General features: G+C 39.2%; 1 protein-coding gene across 1 annotated transcript in view; it reads right to left on the bottom strand.

The window, feature by feature from the left end:
- LOC134530316 (acid sphingomyelinase-like phosphodiesterase 3b) overlaps positions 1–15,994 on the bottom strand; it is a 539,986-nt gene that overhangs the window by 149,558 nt on the left and 374,434 nt on the right. The gene's annotated exons all lie outside the window — the stretch shown is intronic.

Here is a 15,994-nt window from a genome sequence, read left to right as displayed (position 1 = left end):
ACTTTTATAGTTATTAATTGAGGGCCTCAGTAATCAAAGCTTCCAAATCTTTTAACCTTATTATTTACTTATTCTTTAAGACACTTGGGGTACTACAAAATGGTAGCAGAGCGTGGTTACGTCTATAGGCATACCTAATTTGAAAGGTCATACCTAAAATTAAAATTAAAAAAATAATTGAATAAAAAATTTTTTTTATATTTTTTTGTCACTTAGAATTTTTTTGTAGTAAGTAATTTGTGAACTGTCCGCTGATACACGTAGTAGCTAAATTGACCCTTGAATTTTAAAATTATCATAAGTTTTGTGTGTTTACATTTGAGCGCGCACTGTGAGCAGCTGGCTGGCTGCCCGCCCACGCAACTCGGGCCGCGCGCGTGGCTTATCAACAGAGACGTGTCCGCTGGACAAGATACTCCCTCCCCCCCACACCCCTAGTTAAAGGCGCTGCGCGCCAAGGTCAGTCCTGCCGGCTGACGTGACGTTACTTGTAGGTACCCTGTTGTGCAAGCTAACCTGACAGCTTGTTACACCCGAGTACACTGTTCATTTCCCGACGCGGGTAGTAATAATAAATTATGAAGGCACATACTTCCCACGCAAAAAAGCAATTGTTTTAATCATAAGCTAGATTTAAGTGTATACCTAAGTTTAAAGTTTAAGAGATAATTTTAAGAGGGTATTGTTTTGTTTTGTGTAATCCTATGAATCCGGACAGGATGATTACTCCGGAGCTATTACTAGTAGATGAACTAAGTTACGAGTTGCAGTTGCGTAATTTACCAACTACTGGAAATGCGCAAGAGCTGCGAAAAAGGCTTCGAGCCGCAGTATGTGATAAGTTACCTACCTCAGTACATAATCTAAATTTAGAAATACTCGAGGAATTCAACATAGTGTAACCCTTCTTCCTCCTTAATTGGAAGAGGGGTTGCGTCCCCGACTCACTCTGGGCGCGAAGGAAAAAAATAAATATTAAAACCAGGCATAAAAAGCTAAACAATATAAATTCCCCACACCACTGCCCAGGGGTCAGGCCAAAAAATTTAAAGGATATAATAGCAGAGTAACCATTAAACAAACAAGAGGCAAGACTTTGGACGTATGTTATTAAAAAATAGAAATTTGCAAAAATAATTTTAACTATACATAACCATACAAGCTTAGTTACAAAAGCTGACGTTAATAATGGCAGCATCTTATCCCCATTTACGATACTAACAATAACCTTTAAAAAATCGTAAAAATATAAATACTGATAACAAGTATAAAAATATATAAGGGCGTGAGGCGTGGCCACTATAAAATATCAAAATTTACTGACTGCCCTAATACCAAAAATCAAACAAGACAATCAATACAAATATATAAAAAATCTACAAAAATAATACTGAAGTACAAACAAATTATTTAAATAAAGTTCTTAAACTCTCAATCAACGGTTTAGTCTTTCTTCAGATGTTCGTTGCTAAAGACTTGCCAAAAAAACAAAGTTAATTTCCTAGGCGTGCGCTGGCTTCCTGACCTTCCTCACCAACTCCAGAGTCTAATGCCACGCCGGGCCATAGGTACGAATTCACAAAGGCGTGAACGATGACCAAAAAAAAATTATCTTATTTTTTTTTTAAGGGAAATGTAGCAAAAACTCTTCACGTAACATAACTATGTTACCACCGAAGTTTTTATCATATACTTCAAACAAAGTCTTACTTCTTTATTAACTTGCCAATGATTTTATAAAAACGTAGAATGGCCGCACCAACCAACATCAGGCTGCGCATGTAGTCCAATACCGATCGCATACATTTAATAATACTGCACAAGCTGATATATTAGCTAAATGCCAACTTTACGTATGCAAATTCCGATGACAAAGTCTCAAAAACAAATTGCAAAATGTTCGTTTCTTCCAAACTTATACTTTTATTGCAACTACAGGCAAACGGGCGACCTTTTTTAAGAAAATCCCACACTGGAACAACGTGTGAAAACAAATGGGCCTCTTCACCAAACTGGCTAATAAAAGTTCCGTCCAAATAAAATTTAGTATGGGAAAATACACAGTTCACTAGGTTTGCCAAAAACCACTGCAGTACCACGAGGGTAAAAATCAAAATTGCGGCCTCTCTTTACCTTGATAAGTTCAGTATCACAGGGCAATCCATTGCCCTGTCACCCAGCGTGGAGCCTCCAGCCCAATACTCTTCGTGGCCCGTTGCCGTCCGGCACACCAGTCCGCGCCGTCACATGGCTCTGTCCTCGACGGTCGCTCGGCACAAACTCACTCTCGCCGGCCCAGCTGATTTTTTCTTCCCGGCAAGCCGAATGTCTGACGTCATCAGCCAACCGCCGGGCGCTCACCAAGTGGTATTTACGTGAAACACAATCGATATTCTTAAACTCATAATCGATAGCTACCAAACGGCGTATAACTAATTAACAGAAACAAATATAATTAAAAAAAATTTACAGATAAATTAACATTAATTAAAAAAGGCGTAAAAATACGTGAAATAAAAAACCATATAAAACTAGAGACCAGCAACAAAAATAAATTACAAGTAAAAATGTGGCCCTGCCGGCCACAACCTCCGCCTTGAACAAAAAAAAAATTTAAACAGCAAAGAAAATTTTAAAAATAACCACAACTACAAATTATATAAAAAAAAAAAACATACCAGAGTAAGTTCCAAATAAAATAAAAATAAAAATATTTAGCCATATTCACCCTAAAAGGGTCATCCACATTCATTTTAGGAACTCCGCCTTACAAACATTTTCAAATGACTAACATGGGCCTTTTTTACCTTATTATTTCTTTCAACTTCTTCCAACAAGACAGTAACCGGCCCTAAAATCTTTACAATCTTATACGGTCCATCATACTTATTCTCTAACTTAGAGCTCTGATACCCTACTTTGTCACTCAAAACAAATTGTCTGCATAGCACTTCATCACCAATTTTAAATACATTATCCACTCGCCCCTTATTATAAAACTTACTCATTTTCTTTCTAACCTTTTGCAGATTTTCGGCTGCTTCTTCCCACATTTTTTCCAACAAACGGGGGCTTCGGGTTTCCAAAAGGGCTGGACGCAAACCCCAACAATTTAGTAAAGGATGGGGTACATTTCTTCCCAAAAAAATTTCCGATGGTGTGAATTTAGTACCACTGTGTATGGTCATGTTAAAAGCTAAATTTAATACGTGGATAACACTGTCCCACTTCCGTTGGTTACGTTGATGAAAAATCGTGAGGGCCACTTTGACATTTTTATTCACCCTTTCAACCAAATTAGGGTTGGGATAATAGGGGCTGGTAGTAATATGTTTTATACCCCAATCTAAACACATCACTTCAAAACACTTACTCTTAAAATATGTAGCATTATCTGATACTACTTGCTCCGGGCTACCAAACAAACCCCACACTTTAGTTTCTAAAGCCTTAATAATATTCTCGCTTTTCATATTACGCAAAGGCAAAAAAAAACAAAATTTAGAAAAACCATCTACCGCTATAAGTAAGCAATTATTCCCCCCTAATGATCTAGGTAGGGGCCCAAAAATGTCCAAATAAACCCTTTCCCAAGGTCTAGTCAGAGCTTCAACAGAGTATTTACCTATCTTACTATGTCTAGATTGCTTAGCGCGCTGGCAATCTTCACAGCTTAAAACATGATCTTTTACGTCTTTTTTCAAACCTGGCCAAAAAAATTCTTTAGAGATTTTATCTATAGTTTTTTTCGATTCCGCCATGCGCGCCTATATTAGAATCATGGTAATACCGCATTATCATTTTCCTTACCCCCTTAGGAACAAAAACTTTATGTTCTCCATCTTTCATCCAACACAAAAGCCCGTCTTTCATTCCTAAGTCTATAGTAGTATCCTGTCCCAAACGCGTTATTAAATCTTTAGTCTCAGGATCCTCTTTTTGTATTTCGCGCAAATCAATAAATCCTTGAGGGAATTCCCTCAGGATGTTACATTCTTCCTTGTCTTCAGTTCTCATTTCGTCTTTACACTGAAACTCATGTTCATCAAACATGCGCGATAAGGCATCGGCCACTACATTATCCTGTCCTTTCATATGTTTGAGGTCAAAACGAAAACGCGTCAACCGCATGATCCACCGCCCTATTTTCCCTAGTTGCCGCGGGTGGGAAAAAAGCCATGTCAAAGCCTGGTTGTCAGTCCATAATTCAAATTTCTCATGTTCAAGAAAACTCTCAAATCTCTCCAACGCAAATATGCACGCTAATGCTTCCTTCTCATATACACTGTATTTTAACTCGTGCTTATTTAGGGATTTACTAGCATACATAACCGGTTTTAAACCTCCCTCACGTTCTTGCAACAAAACCGCCCCCAGACCTACTCCCGAAGCGTCCACTTGCACAATAAATTTTTGCTCAAAATCCGGAAGTATTAAAATGGGGGGTTGAGCTATGGCTTTCTTTAAATTCCTAAAGGCCTGTTCTTCCTCTTCCCCCCATACAAACTTAACATCTTTCCTTTTCAAATTATTTAAAGGCGCGCATAGGTTAGCGTAATTCGGTATAAAACGGGAAAAATAACCAAGCATTCCTATAAAGCGCATCACTCCCTTAACATTACGGGGGGCCGGGAAATTAACTATGGGGTTTATCTTATCTTGGTCCATGACCAATTCACCTTCTCGGATTATGTATCCTAAAAATTTTATCTCGCTACGGGCCCAAACTATTTTTTCCGGATTTACGGTAAAGCCGGCTCCCTTTAGTTTCTCAAGTACTTTTCTTATATGTTCTATATGTTCTTCAAAACTATTTGAAAAAACACAAATATCATCCAAGAAACTTATTACAAATTTATACTGATATTCTTGTAATATGTGCCCTAAAATTCGTGACAAACATTGGGCCCCAAAATTCACCCCAAAAGGCACTCTAGTCCATTCAAAGTGCCCCCAAGGAGTGACAAACCCGGTAAATTTCTGACTACTTGCTTCTAATTCACATTGATGAAACGCCGAGTTCAAATCAAGCACCGTAAAAAACTTGGCTTTTCCCAAATATTGCAAAACAATTTCAACTTTAGGCATGGGAAACGGATCTAGTTTTACCCTGTCATTAAGGAGGCGATAGTCAAGGACCAAACGATATTTGCCCTTATTTTTCTTATCTACTAAAAAGGCAGGTGAGGCAAAATTGGATTTAGAAGGGACTATTACCTTATTATCAAGTAAATCATTAATAATTTCTCGAAAGGCTTTCATTTTAGGCGGGGCACATTGATACGGCACACATTTAATAGGGGTTTCATCTACCAGCACGATCTTGTATGGCATTAGCGTACATTTGCCAATTTTAGTAGTGATAACATCCTTATATTCCTCGTTTAATTGCTGTATCTGCAATTTTTCCTTCTCACCCAACCTTTGCTCTAACCCTTCGATACCACCACAAACCACCTTTCTTTTTTTTTTATTCTCCCACAATTTTATCTTAATTTTATCATTAAAATCGAACCTCATTACTTTCTCGCCGCACACTATTATAGCCTTACTATCATTTAAAAAATCCATTCCCAAAACTACTTCATGGATCAAATCGGGCATTACCCAGAATTCACGTGTCCAAGATAAATGTTCCAATTTAAAATGTAAAAATACTTTTACCTTTACCTGAACCTTTTGCCCGTCCGCCATGGCCACATTAATGCCTTGACTACTTACGATCTTAGTTTTCAAAAATTTATGATCGCGCACCAAATTACTCAAAAATTTCTGCTGGATGAAACTACAACTAGCCCCCGTATCAAGTAAAGCTTCTATCTCACGATCATACAACCAAACTTTGACACATAAACCTCTTTTTGCCTGAATGACCGCCAAACTATGCTTATTGTTAAATCGATATTTCTTAACTTCCTTACGGAAATTACATTTCCCGCTATTATGACCATCTTTATTACAAAAACCACAAACTAATTTTTTCTTGCGATTACATTTTTTTTATCAAATGGTCCATGCTGCCACACCTAAAACATGTCTTGTGTCTTTCCTGCTCCGGTTTCTTTTTAAAGCAAAATTTTTCTAAATGACCATATTTGCCACAAAAACCACAAACAAATTTATTAACCTCCGAAACCGAGCAATCCTTAGCAAAATGCCCTACCTTATTACACTTAAAACAAGTCTTATCAATTTTTTCATTACCCGGCGTTTTAAAACAAACCGGTTTAAAATTGATTTTGCCTTTACACTTATCGAATTCACATTTAGCGTAAAAAATATTATCAACCTGGATAGCCCAAGTGTTGAGTTCCTCCACACTATTAGGTCTGCCAATAAATGCGCATTCGTGTCTGATGGCAGGATTTAGATTTTCCAAAATAATAGCTACAAAACGGTGATCATCTAACTGCAGACCAAATACATTAACGTGATTTCTAATATCCTGTATAAATTCTAAGGTGCTTTCATTTTCCCGTTGAAAACGGAAAATCAATTCCTTAATTAGATCGTCCTTCACCCTCTTAGGGCACAAATATTCCCACAAATTCTCTTTCACTACCGACCATCCAACAGACTTATTTATACCTGACGTAATCACGTCTCTAGCGATCCCGCTACATTTAGTCGAAATACACCTTAACAATTCTTGCTCATTTTGTAAACAACAATTAGTTTTCAAACTATCTACCCCCAAGCAAAACTTTATTAAATCTCTTGGCCCACCGGAGCATAAAGATGGCAACCTATCCAGTTCCTTAAAAAGCAATTTACTTTGCATAGCAGTATTCAATGAATTTACTTGGCTGATCTCCGAATTCTCCACATTTTCCTCAACAGGTTTTTTCCTCCCTTCTTTAATGTGGGTACTTAATTTCCTGCGTAAGGTATCAATGTCATCCTCCAGACCACTCTCTACTCCCGCTGCTTGCAAATTAGCGTAAACCTGTTCTTTGGGAAGTTTATAAATCCAAGAAACTGCCATTATTAAAAAAATCAAAAAAGTCAGCAAAATCGCAAAAGTCCAAAGTCTCTGCCTAGCAGAGTGGCGCAGGTTGTAACCCTTCTTCCTCCTTAATTGGAAGAGGGGTTGCGTCCCCGACTCACTCTGGGCGCGAAGGGAAAAAAATAAATATTAAAACCAGGCATAAAAAGCTAAACAATATAAATTCCCCACACCACTGCCCAGGGGTCAGGCCAAAAAATTTAAAGGATATAATAGCAGAGTAACCATTAAACAAACAAGAGGCAAGACTTTGGACGTATGTTATTAAAAAATAGAAATTTGCAAAAATAATTTTAACTATACATAACCATACAAGCTTAGTTACAAAAGCTGACGTTAATAATGGCAGCATCTTATCCCCATTTACGATACTAACAATAACCTTTAAAAAATCGTAAAAATATAAATACTGATAACAAGTATAAAAATATATAAGGGCGTGAGGCGTGGCCACTATAAAATATCAAAATTTACTGACTGCCCTAATACCAAAAATCAAACAAGACAATCAATACAAATATATAAAAAATCTACAAAAATAATACTGAAGTACAAACAAATTATTTAAATAAAGTTCTTAAACTCTCAATCAACGGTTTAGTCTTTCTTCAGATGTTCGTTGCTAAAGACTTGCCAAAAAAACAAAGTTAATTTCCTAGGCGTGCGCTGGCTTCCTGACCTTCCTCACCAACTCCAGAGTCTAATGCCACGCCGGGCCATAGGTACGAATTCACAAAGGCGTGAACGATGACCAAAAAAAAATTATCTTATTTTTTTTTTAAGGGAAATGTAGCAAAAACTCTTCACGTAACATAACTATGTTACCACCGAAGTTTTTATCATATACTTCAAACAAAGTCTTACTTCTTTATTAACTTGCCAATGATTTTATAAAAACGTAGAATGGCCGCACCAACCAACATCAGGCTGCGCATGTAGTCCAATACCGATCGCATACATTTAATAATACTGCACAAGCTGATATATTAGCTAAATGCCAACTTTACGTATGCAAATTCCGATGACAAAGTCTCAAAAACAAATTGCAAAATGTTCGTTTCTTCCAAACTTATACTTTTATTGCAACTACAGGCAAACGGGCGACCTTTTTTAAGAAAATCCCACACTGGAACAACGTGTGAAAACAAATGGGCCTCTTCACCAAACTGGCTAATAAAAGTTCCGTCCAAATAAAATTTAGTATGGGAAAATACACAGTTCACTAGGTTTGCCAAAAACCACTGCAGTACCACGAGGGTAAAAATCAAAATTGCGGCCTCTCTTTACCTTGATAAGTTCAGTATCACAGGGCAATCCATTGCCCTGTCACCCAGCGTGGAGCCTCCAGCCCAATACTCTTCGTGGCCCGTTGCCGTCCGGCACACCAGTCCGCGCCGTCACATGGCTCTGTCCTCGACGGTCGCTCGGCACAAACTCACTCTCGCCGGCCCAGCTGATTTTTTCTTCCCGGCAAGCCGAATGTCTGACGTCATCAGCCAACCGCCGGGCGCTCACCAAGTGGTATTTACGTGAAACACAATCGATATTCTTAAACTCATAATCGATAGCTACCAAACGGCGTATAACTAATTAACAGAAACAAATATAATTAAAAAAAATTTACAGATAAATTAACATTAATTAAAAAAGGCGTAAAAATACGTGAAATAAAAAACCATATAAAACTAGAGACCAGCAACAAAAATAAATTACAAGTAAAAATGTGGCCCTGCCGGCCACAACAGCTTGCTCCAAATTTTACGACATAGCTGCTTTCGTAAGTTATTCAGATGTGGAAGAGAATTTGCCTAATGTAAAGCGACACATTATGCGATTAGAGCATGTCACCAGACGACTGGAAAATCTTGTGGTACTTTCCGCAGATGTGCTCAATGGTGTTTATCGAACAGAGCTAGATCGTTGTCTGCAACAGACAAACGCCTTCCAAATTAAATTGAAAGCTATGGCAGCCCAATTAGAAACTCAACAGGACCTCCGGGCCAACATTGCCCAGGCAGAAAACCTAGGAATGGAAACACTAGGAAATGTAGAGAGTGAGAATCCGGAATTTCCCCAGGAAATAAGGCAACCCGACACACAAGTATCTTTGTGTCAAACAAGGCAGGTTCCGCCCATTTCATCAACATCAACATCTCAATCACTTATTACAGTTTTAACCCCTCCCATCCCAGCAGCCACCACTCAGATTCCCTCAGGCATGCATGTTTCTACAGCTCCCATCACCAGTGTCACATTTTCCGGTAACTTGCCTGCAAATACGCATCCTTTAACACAGCAAAATTTGTTTTTCCCATTCACCACAAACCAATCATATTTTAATCCATATTCCCAGTTTCATTCTTTATGGACATCCGGGCAAGGAACTCCGATCCCTACCATCCCCACCGCGCAAATTGCACATCCTTCACCCCCACCTCCGCCATCAACGCAGAATCAACCAGAAACAACATTACCAGTTACGCCAAGGGCGGCTGAGTATAGCTGTTATGGGAAAATTGCCCATCCAGTCGAGAGATTACTTGTTGGTTTTCCAGAAACAAGTGGTCTTGACCCAGATAAATTAATCGAATTAATAAGGCACTTACTTAAAATCAGACAGAAAGGGGGCATTCCTGACAAACAGTTGTTGGAGATAGTTTTTCCCTACACCCAACCACCACTGAGTGAAAGAACGAGTCAAGCAATAGAAAATAGTTACTCTTTTGACAAATACCACGAAGAAATTTTGAATTTTTTTATACCTGCCAGACTTTTGACAAATTACCGTTTGGAATAGTACAACAGGCTACAGCGAAGTAATGAAGCATTGCCGCACTATGTAGCATCAATCAGAGAAGCCGCGGCGGTTCTCAGATTGGGCGTATCAGAGAGCGAAATAGTTAGTTGCATAGTAGACGGACTAAATCAGGCAGAGCGCTCACGCGCTGTTTTCCAGGCTAGGCCACGGAGTTTTGTAGAACTAGATCAACTCTGTATACAGGCCATGAGTTACGAATATGCAGACACTCAGAGAAACAGGTCAGCGAAGTCCGTGGATAAGCATGATTCTCAGGCAGAAACTGCAAATAGTTTTCCATACACGAAACAACAAAATAGCCACCCACAACAGAAAACAAACTACTACAGAAATAATAAGTATAATTCAAACAAGAACATACAACAACAAACACCTTTCTGTAATTATTGCAAGCAAACAGGACATTACATTGAGCAATGTAACCACAAAAATTTCAAACCAAATTTCAACAAGGCAAAAAACGCGTAAGGCGGTGGCCAGGCAAATTTCTACCTGGTCCACCTAAAACTTCATCCGAGAGGAATTTTTCAGTGCATAATGTGCATACTAACGAATCACAACAACAAAACAAAAATCAACAAAGACATAACACAGGAAAACAAAAACACAAGAAAAATAAACGAAAGAAATACACAGAAAAAGACAGAAAACACAAACAGAAGATTATAACACAGCAAATTAATCATAAAGAAAATTCTGAGAAATTCACAAGAATTTGCAAAACATGTGTTAGCCTGACTAACAAGGGAAAACGTAAGTGTCACAACATTTTCGGTCACGTCCGAACTGTATTACCATACACTAAAGCAATGTTTGGCAAAAATCAAATTATTGGTCTGATAGATACAGGAGCTACTCGTAGTTTTATTTCAGGCGATTTGTTTAGGGAATTACAGAAGAACAAGCAGGTTCTGAAAACAAAAGTCACGGATGTGCGCTGTTTTACTGCAGCGGACGAACCAATTAGTATATCCAAAGTGGCTATAGTGAAAATCAGGATAGAATTATTCACTTGGAATTCCCTTTTCTTGTGGCAGAAAACTTAGCCACGCAGCTTATTCTAGGCTCCGACTTCATCGCAAAAACAGGTATTTTGATTGATCTACAAGCAGGAAGTTTTGTATTTAAATTTAATAAAAATCTTGTCATATCATTCGTGGAACCTGAAAATAAAAGGTCAGGACAAGTTACTAATGTTTCTACCAACACTGACGAGAGAAATTCCTTGTCCCTGGATCATCTCGAGCCCAGTAAACAAGTTGCTATTCGAGATTTGTGTAATGAATTTTCAGATGTGCTAACTAAGAAATTAGGTCGAACTAACCTAATTGAATATCAAATTGAATTGACTGATACCACGCCAGTCAAAAGTCATCCTTATCAACTTTTAGGTCCCAAATTGGAAATTATGAGAAAACACGTACAGAAAATGTTAGATAATAAGGTAATAGAACCTTCTAATTCTCCTTTCAGTTCATCAGCATTTCTAGTACCCAAGGGCACGGAACAACGTTTCGTCACTGATTATCGAAAACTGAACAAACAGATTAAAATACCGCAAACACCCCTCCCAGATTTGAACTCAGCCTTTCATTGGTTTAGTAAGGCCAGGTATTTCAGTGTGTTCGATCTCAATTCGGCGTACCATCAGATCCCACTCACGCAAGACTCAAAACCTATTACCGCATTTTGCGTACCTTGGAATCTTTACCAGTATAATGTGGTACCTTTTGGCTTGGCCACAGGTGCTCAGGTACTCACACGACTTCTTGAACAAGTAGTAGGAGATTTTAAACTTAAATTTGTTTACAATTATTTAGATGATCTTGTAATTTATTCAGAAAGTTTTGAGGAACACATCCAGCATCTGACTCTTGTCCTTGAAAGACTGCGCAAGGCAGGCCTCACTGTAAATACAAAAAAGGTAAAATTTGCTGCTTCCGAAATATCTTTTCTTGGACATTTGGTATCCCACAAAGGTGTTACAATTGATCCAGAACGAACACAGGCGATCAGGGAATTCAAACCACCTAAAGACACAAAGGGCATAGCTCGTTTTATTGGCATGGCTAATTTTTATGCCAAATACATACCAAATTTTGCCGAGCATGCGGCACCTTTGAATGCATTACGTAAGAAAAATACACAATATATTTGGGGTCCTGAACAAGACAAGGCGTTAAATTTCTTGAAAGAAGCTATAGCGAATCCACCTGTTCTGCGCATGGCAGATTTTAGTAAACCCTTTATTTTACAAACAGACGCCTCAAGTGTTGCTATAGGGGCGGTATTGTCTCAGGAAATAGATGGCGCCAGGCAACCCATTGCCTTCGCCTCACATACATTAACTTTTCAGGAAAGGAAAGCATCTTCAGTGTATGAATTGGAATGTTTAGCAGTAGTTTTTGGTATTGATAAATTCCGACAGTTTCTGGAACATAGGGAATTTCTATTGGAAACTGATAATCAGGCACTCGCCTGGCTGTTAGCTCACCCTAAACAATTAGCAAAACTTGGAAGGTGGATCACCAAAATTTCTTCTCTCAAATTTAATATTCAACATATTCGCGGTACTCAAAACATTGTGGCTGACACACTTTCTCGAATGTTCGAGAACCCCTCCGAAACAATATCTCAGGAGGAACCTCAGATTTCGTGTCAGGCACTCCTAACCGATTTCCCCTTAGCTTTTCAGGACATACAAACACATCAACAAGCCGACCCATATTTGGCAAAAATAATTGAACAAGTTAAAGCGGGTACAGCTCCGAAATTTTATAAGTTAGCTAAAGGTCTCCTACAAAAACGTACACAACAGTCAAGGCACTTTAAAATTGTTCTTCCACAAAATCTGCGTGATATGATTTTCACATATTACCATAGTTCACCTCTCGGTGCCCATTTAGGTATTTATAAAACCATTCAAGGTATCCGACGCCATTTTATTTGGGAAGGAATGCACCGGGACATTACACAGCGAGTTAAGTTATGTAAGCTATGTGCACTAAGTAAACCTGCACAAAATACACAGTACGGTTTTCTTGCCTCAGAAGTAGCCGAAAGACCTATGCAAAAACTTTTTATTGATTTTGTAGGGCCATTTCCTTGATCCAAATCCGGACACTCTATGCTTCTTGTGGCCATAGATGCCTTTTCGAAATTTGTTTGGCTTATTCCACTCCGTAAGGCTACAGCTGACACCACTGTGCGTGCATTACAAAATCACATTTTTAAAACTTCAGGATTACCGAACATAATTGTATCCGACAACGGAACACAGTTTACATCCAGAACTTTCAAGAACATGTGTTTCTCGCATGGTATACAGCATGTGACAACATCGCCTTACTACTCTAAACCCTCGCACGCGGAGAGATTTAATAGAAATCTTCGTTCGGCGCTCATAGCGTTCCACGCGAATGCGCAGGAAAAATGGGACAGTAATTTGGTGTGGTTACAGATGGCATTTAATTATGCCCGACATGAAGGACACAAATCCACCCCATTTGAGATTATGTTTACTTATAAGCCCAACACACCACTTTCCAATCTTTGGTCTCTCGAAGACCTACTGCCGGATGACCCCAAGGACATCACGGAGATTTGGCGAAAGGCGCGTAGGAATTTAAATTTGGCTCACCAAACAAGTCAGAGAAGGTACAATAATACCGCTCCCCTAACCCATACAGGGTAGGTGACACGGTAATGTGCAAAGCACACCCGCAGAGTAAGGCCATCGATAAGCGATCGGCCAAGTTATCGTATCGCTGGACTGGACCATTACAGATCCAACGGTTTCTAACCCCAGTGACTGTGAGTCTAGCCGACCCCAGTTCCGGAGAGTATGTGACACGAGCGCACATCTCCCACCTTAAGAAAGCGCATCCGAATTTAAAATAGGAGCGATTACTTTCTCTAAGCCTTGGCATGCCAGATATATATATTTAAGACTCAATAAGGAGTTAAACTGAAGAATACAAAACCTAGGTAGTAACATTAAGTAACAATAAAAATCCATGGTACTAGTTTGTAAGAAACCTTAATATAAGGTGTTAGTTTAAGTGGCCACTTAAGTTAATAATTTTAATTAAGTTAATGAATTTAATCATGTAAGTCATTAAGAATGTGCACATTAGTTCATAAGAGTGTTTAATATTTTTTTTTGTGTTTTAGCATGTAAGTAGTAGGATACAGGCGAACCTGGTAACTCGTCCTACTGAAGTTTTTGGTTTTTGTTTTTGCTTTCCCCTAAGCTCGGCTTTAACGCGGGGGAGTATGTGCCGTGTATTAAGTATTAGGCACGTTTTATTTAAAAATTTTGTAATCTTAAATATTTTTGGAAATATTATTATTTTTTTCTCTCATCTTATTTTCTTTACGGCCAGGCCCTCAGCCTCTGTTCTCAGAGGCGAGCTGATTTTCTTTCCCAGCCTCATGCTAGGCTAGCATTCTGGCTAATATTTCTCCCGCCTCCAGGCACGTCGGAGCCGGTCACGTTATTTCTTCGCGGGTCTCCTTTTGCTAAGAGCAGCTTGTGAAGCAGTGCTGAGCCCTGCTAACTCTGTCACGAATCGGTATAAGGTTCACTAGCATCAAGACACGACAGGAGGATCCCGTGGGCCTTGTGTCCCACAGACCATGCGTTTTTTGAAGCCACCCCCCCGCCTGCTCACCCACCCTCTCTTCTCAGAAGTGGCTAGGAGCGACGACCGCTCGAGTGCGTTAACCGAAGTCAAGGCCATCTCAGGCTTGACAGCCGCAGTTACGATTCTGCACCTTAACGACACCTAGCGACGGCTGTGGTAACTAATGCCACTTGTAAGGCGTCGGCAGCGCCGACACTACCGCGCTCGCGCGGAGGTAACGACAACCTCTCTCCCCTTCTTATGTCTCAGGCCGCTAGGTGGCACCACTGGTTACTCCATTAACCCCCTAGCTTGACACTCTCGTCGGTCACTAGTCGATTTATTAGTACTTCCTCTCGCCACCAAAAGATAGCGCCTCAGTCGCGCAGTCACTCCAGTAAGATCTAATTTTTTTTTATGCCGGACACCTTCGGGTGGACTCGGTAATTTTCGGCTCAGAGCCTACCCCCCCTCCTATTCACTAGAGACCCCGCGCTTAAGATATTCTGGTGATATCCCGCTCTGAACTTACTTCGGTGCGCGCCTCCTGACTGACTGGTACCGTTTGTATCTGCGATCTTCTGCGAATCATCGACATCGTATATTATGTAGTCTTCTCAGACTAAAGGGATGGAGTCCCTAGCTAAAATTATTAACCAGTCAGTAGTTTAGTTGAAAGTACCTAGAGAAACATAGTATTTTTTTATATTTTTTTTTTAATTTAATCATGATGACTTCCGTGGCTACCGCGAATCGTGGTTCGAGTTTGCGGAGACGAGACGCCCTCTCCTGAGCGCCAGGACCAACACCCTGTTTTGGTAAGTCTTGACGTCATCCCCCCCCCTTTTATTTCCCTCTATTGGCCTTTTGCGCCATTTAAGTATACTGTCTGGAAACAGGTCTAATTCTTTGGAATTTGGACTTTTGTTTCAGACAGGGTTCCAAGTTTGGGGCAACCAAAATCCTCTGCCAGAACCTCTGGAGTCGGTTCCTGCGCAGAATCCAACATCATTAGGCCTACTACCTTGATCACCGTCTACCTACAGCCCCGAGTGATACCCGCATAATTCTATCTTTTTATTCACGAACCCAAGATTAGTATAACCCAGTTAAGACAGCGGACAGAAAAAGGCAGTTCGAGGAGAAGAAATTTATATTATGTTTTGGAAGGACTATATGTACAATCTTTAAAGTTACCAATGTTAATTTCATTCTTGTTTTTAAATATTTTAATTTTTGTTATACATTAAGGGCCGGCCCTATCGTAAATAACGTTAAGGAATATCATATAATAAGTGTAATTGTGAGTTATGTAAATAAGATCACTTATCAATGAAAAACAGTCTTTACTAAGGAAAATTTAATCTATAAAAAAAAAGAACAATGATTAATAAAATAAGGAAGTCTATAGACGTAACAGTTGTTTTTATTTATTTAATATATAATAACGATCCTTTTACTCCCAAGTATTTGTAGGGAGTCCCTCAATTTTGTTTGTTTACTCCTAGTGTCGCCTCTGTTGTTGACTTTTATAGTTATTAATTG

This window comes from Bacillus rossius, chromosome 1 (genome assembly GCF_032445375.1).
Source record: "Bacillus rossius redtenbacheri isolate Brsri chromosome 1, Brsri_v3, whole genome shotgun sequence".
NCBI classification, from domain to species: domain Eukaryota; kingdom Metazoa; phylum Arthropoda; class Insecta; order Phasmatodea; family Bacillidae; genus Bacillus; species Bacillus rossius.
This window is presented reverse-complemented; position numbering and strand designations above follow the sequence as displayed.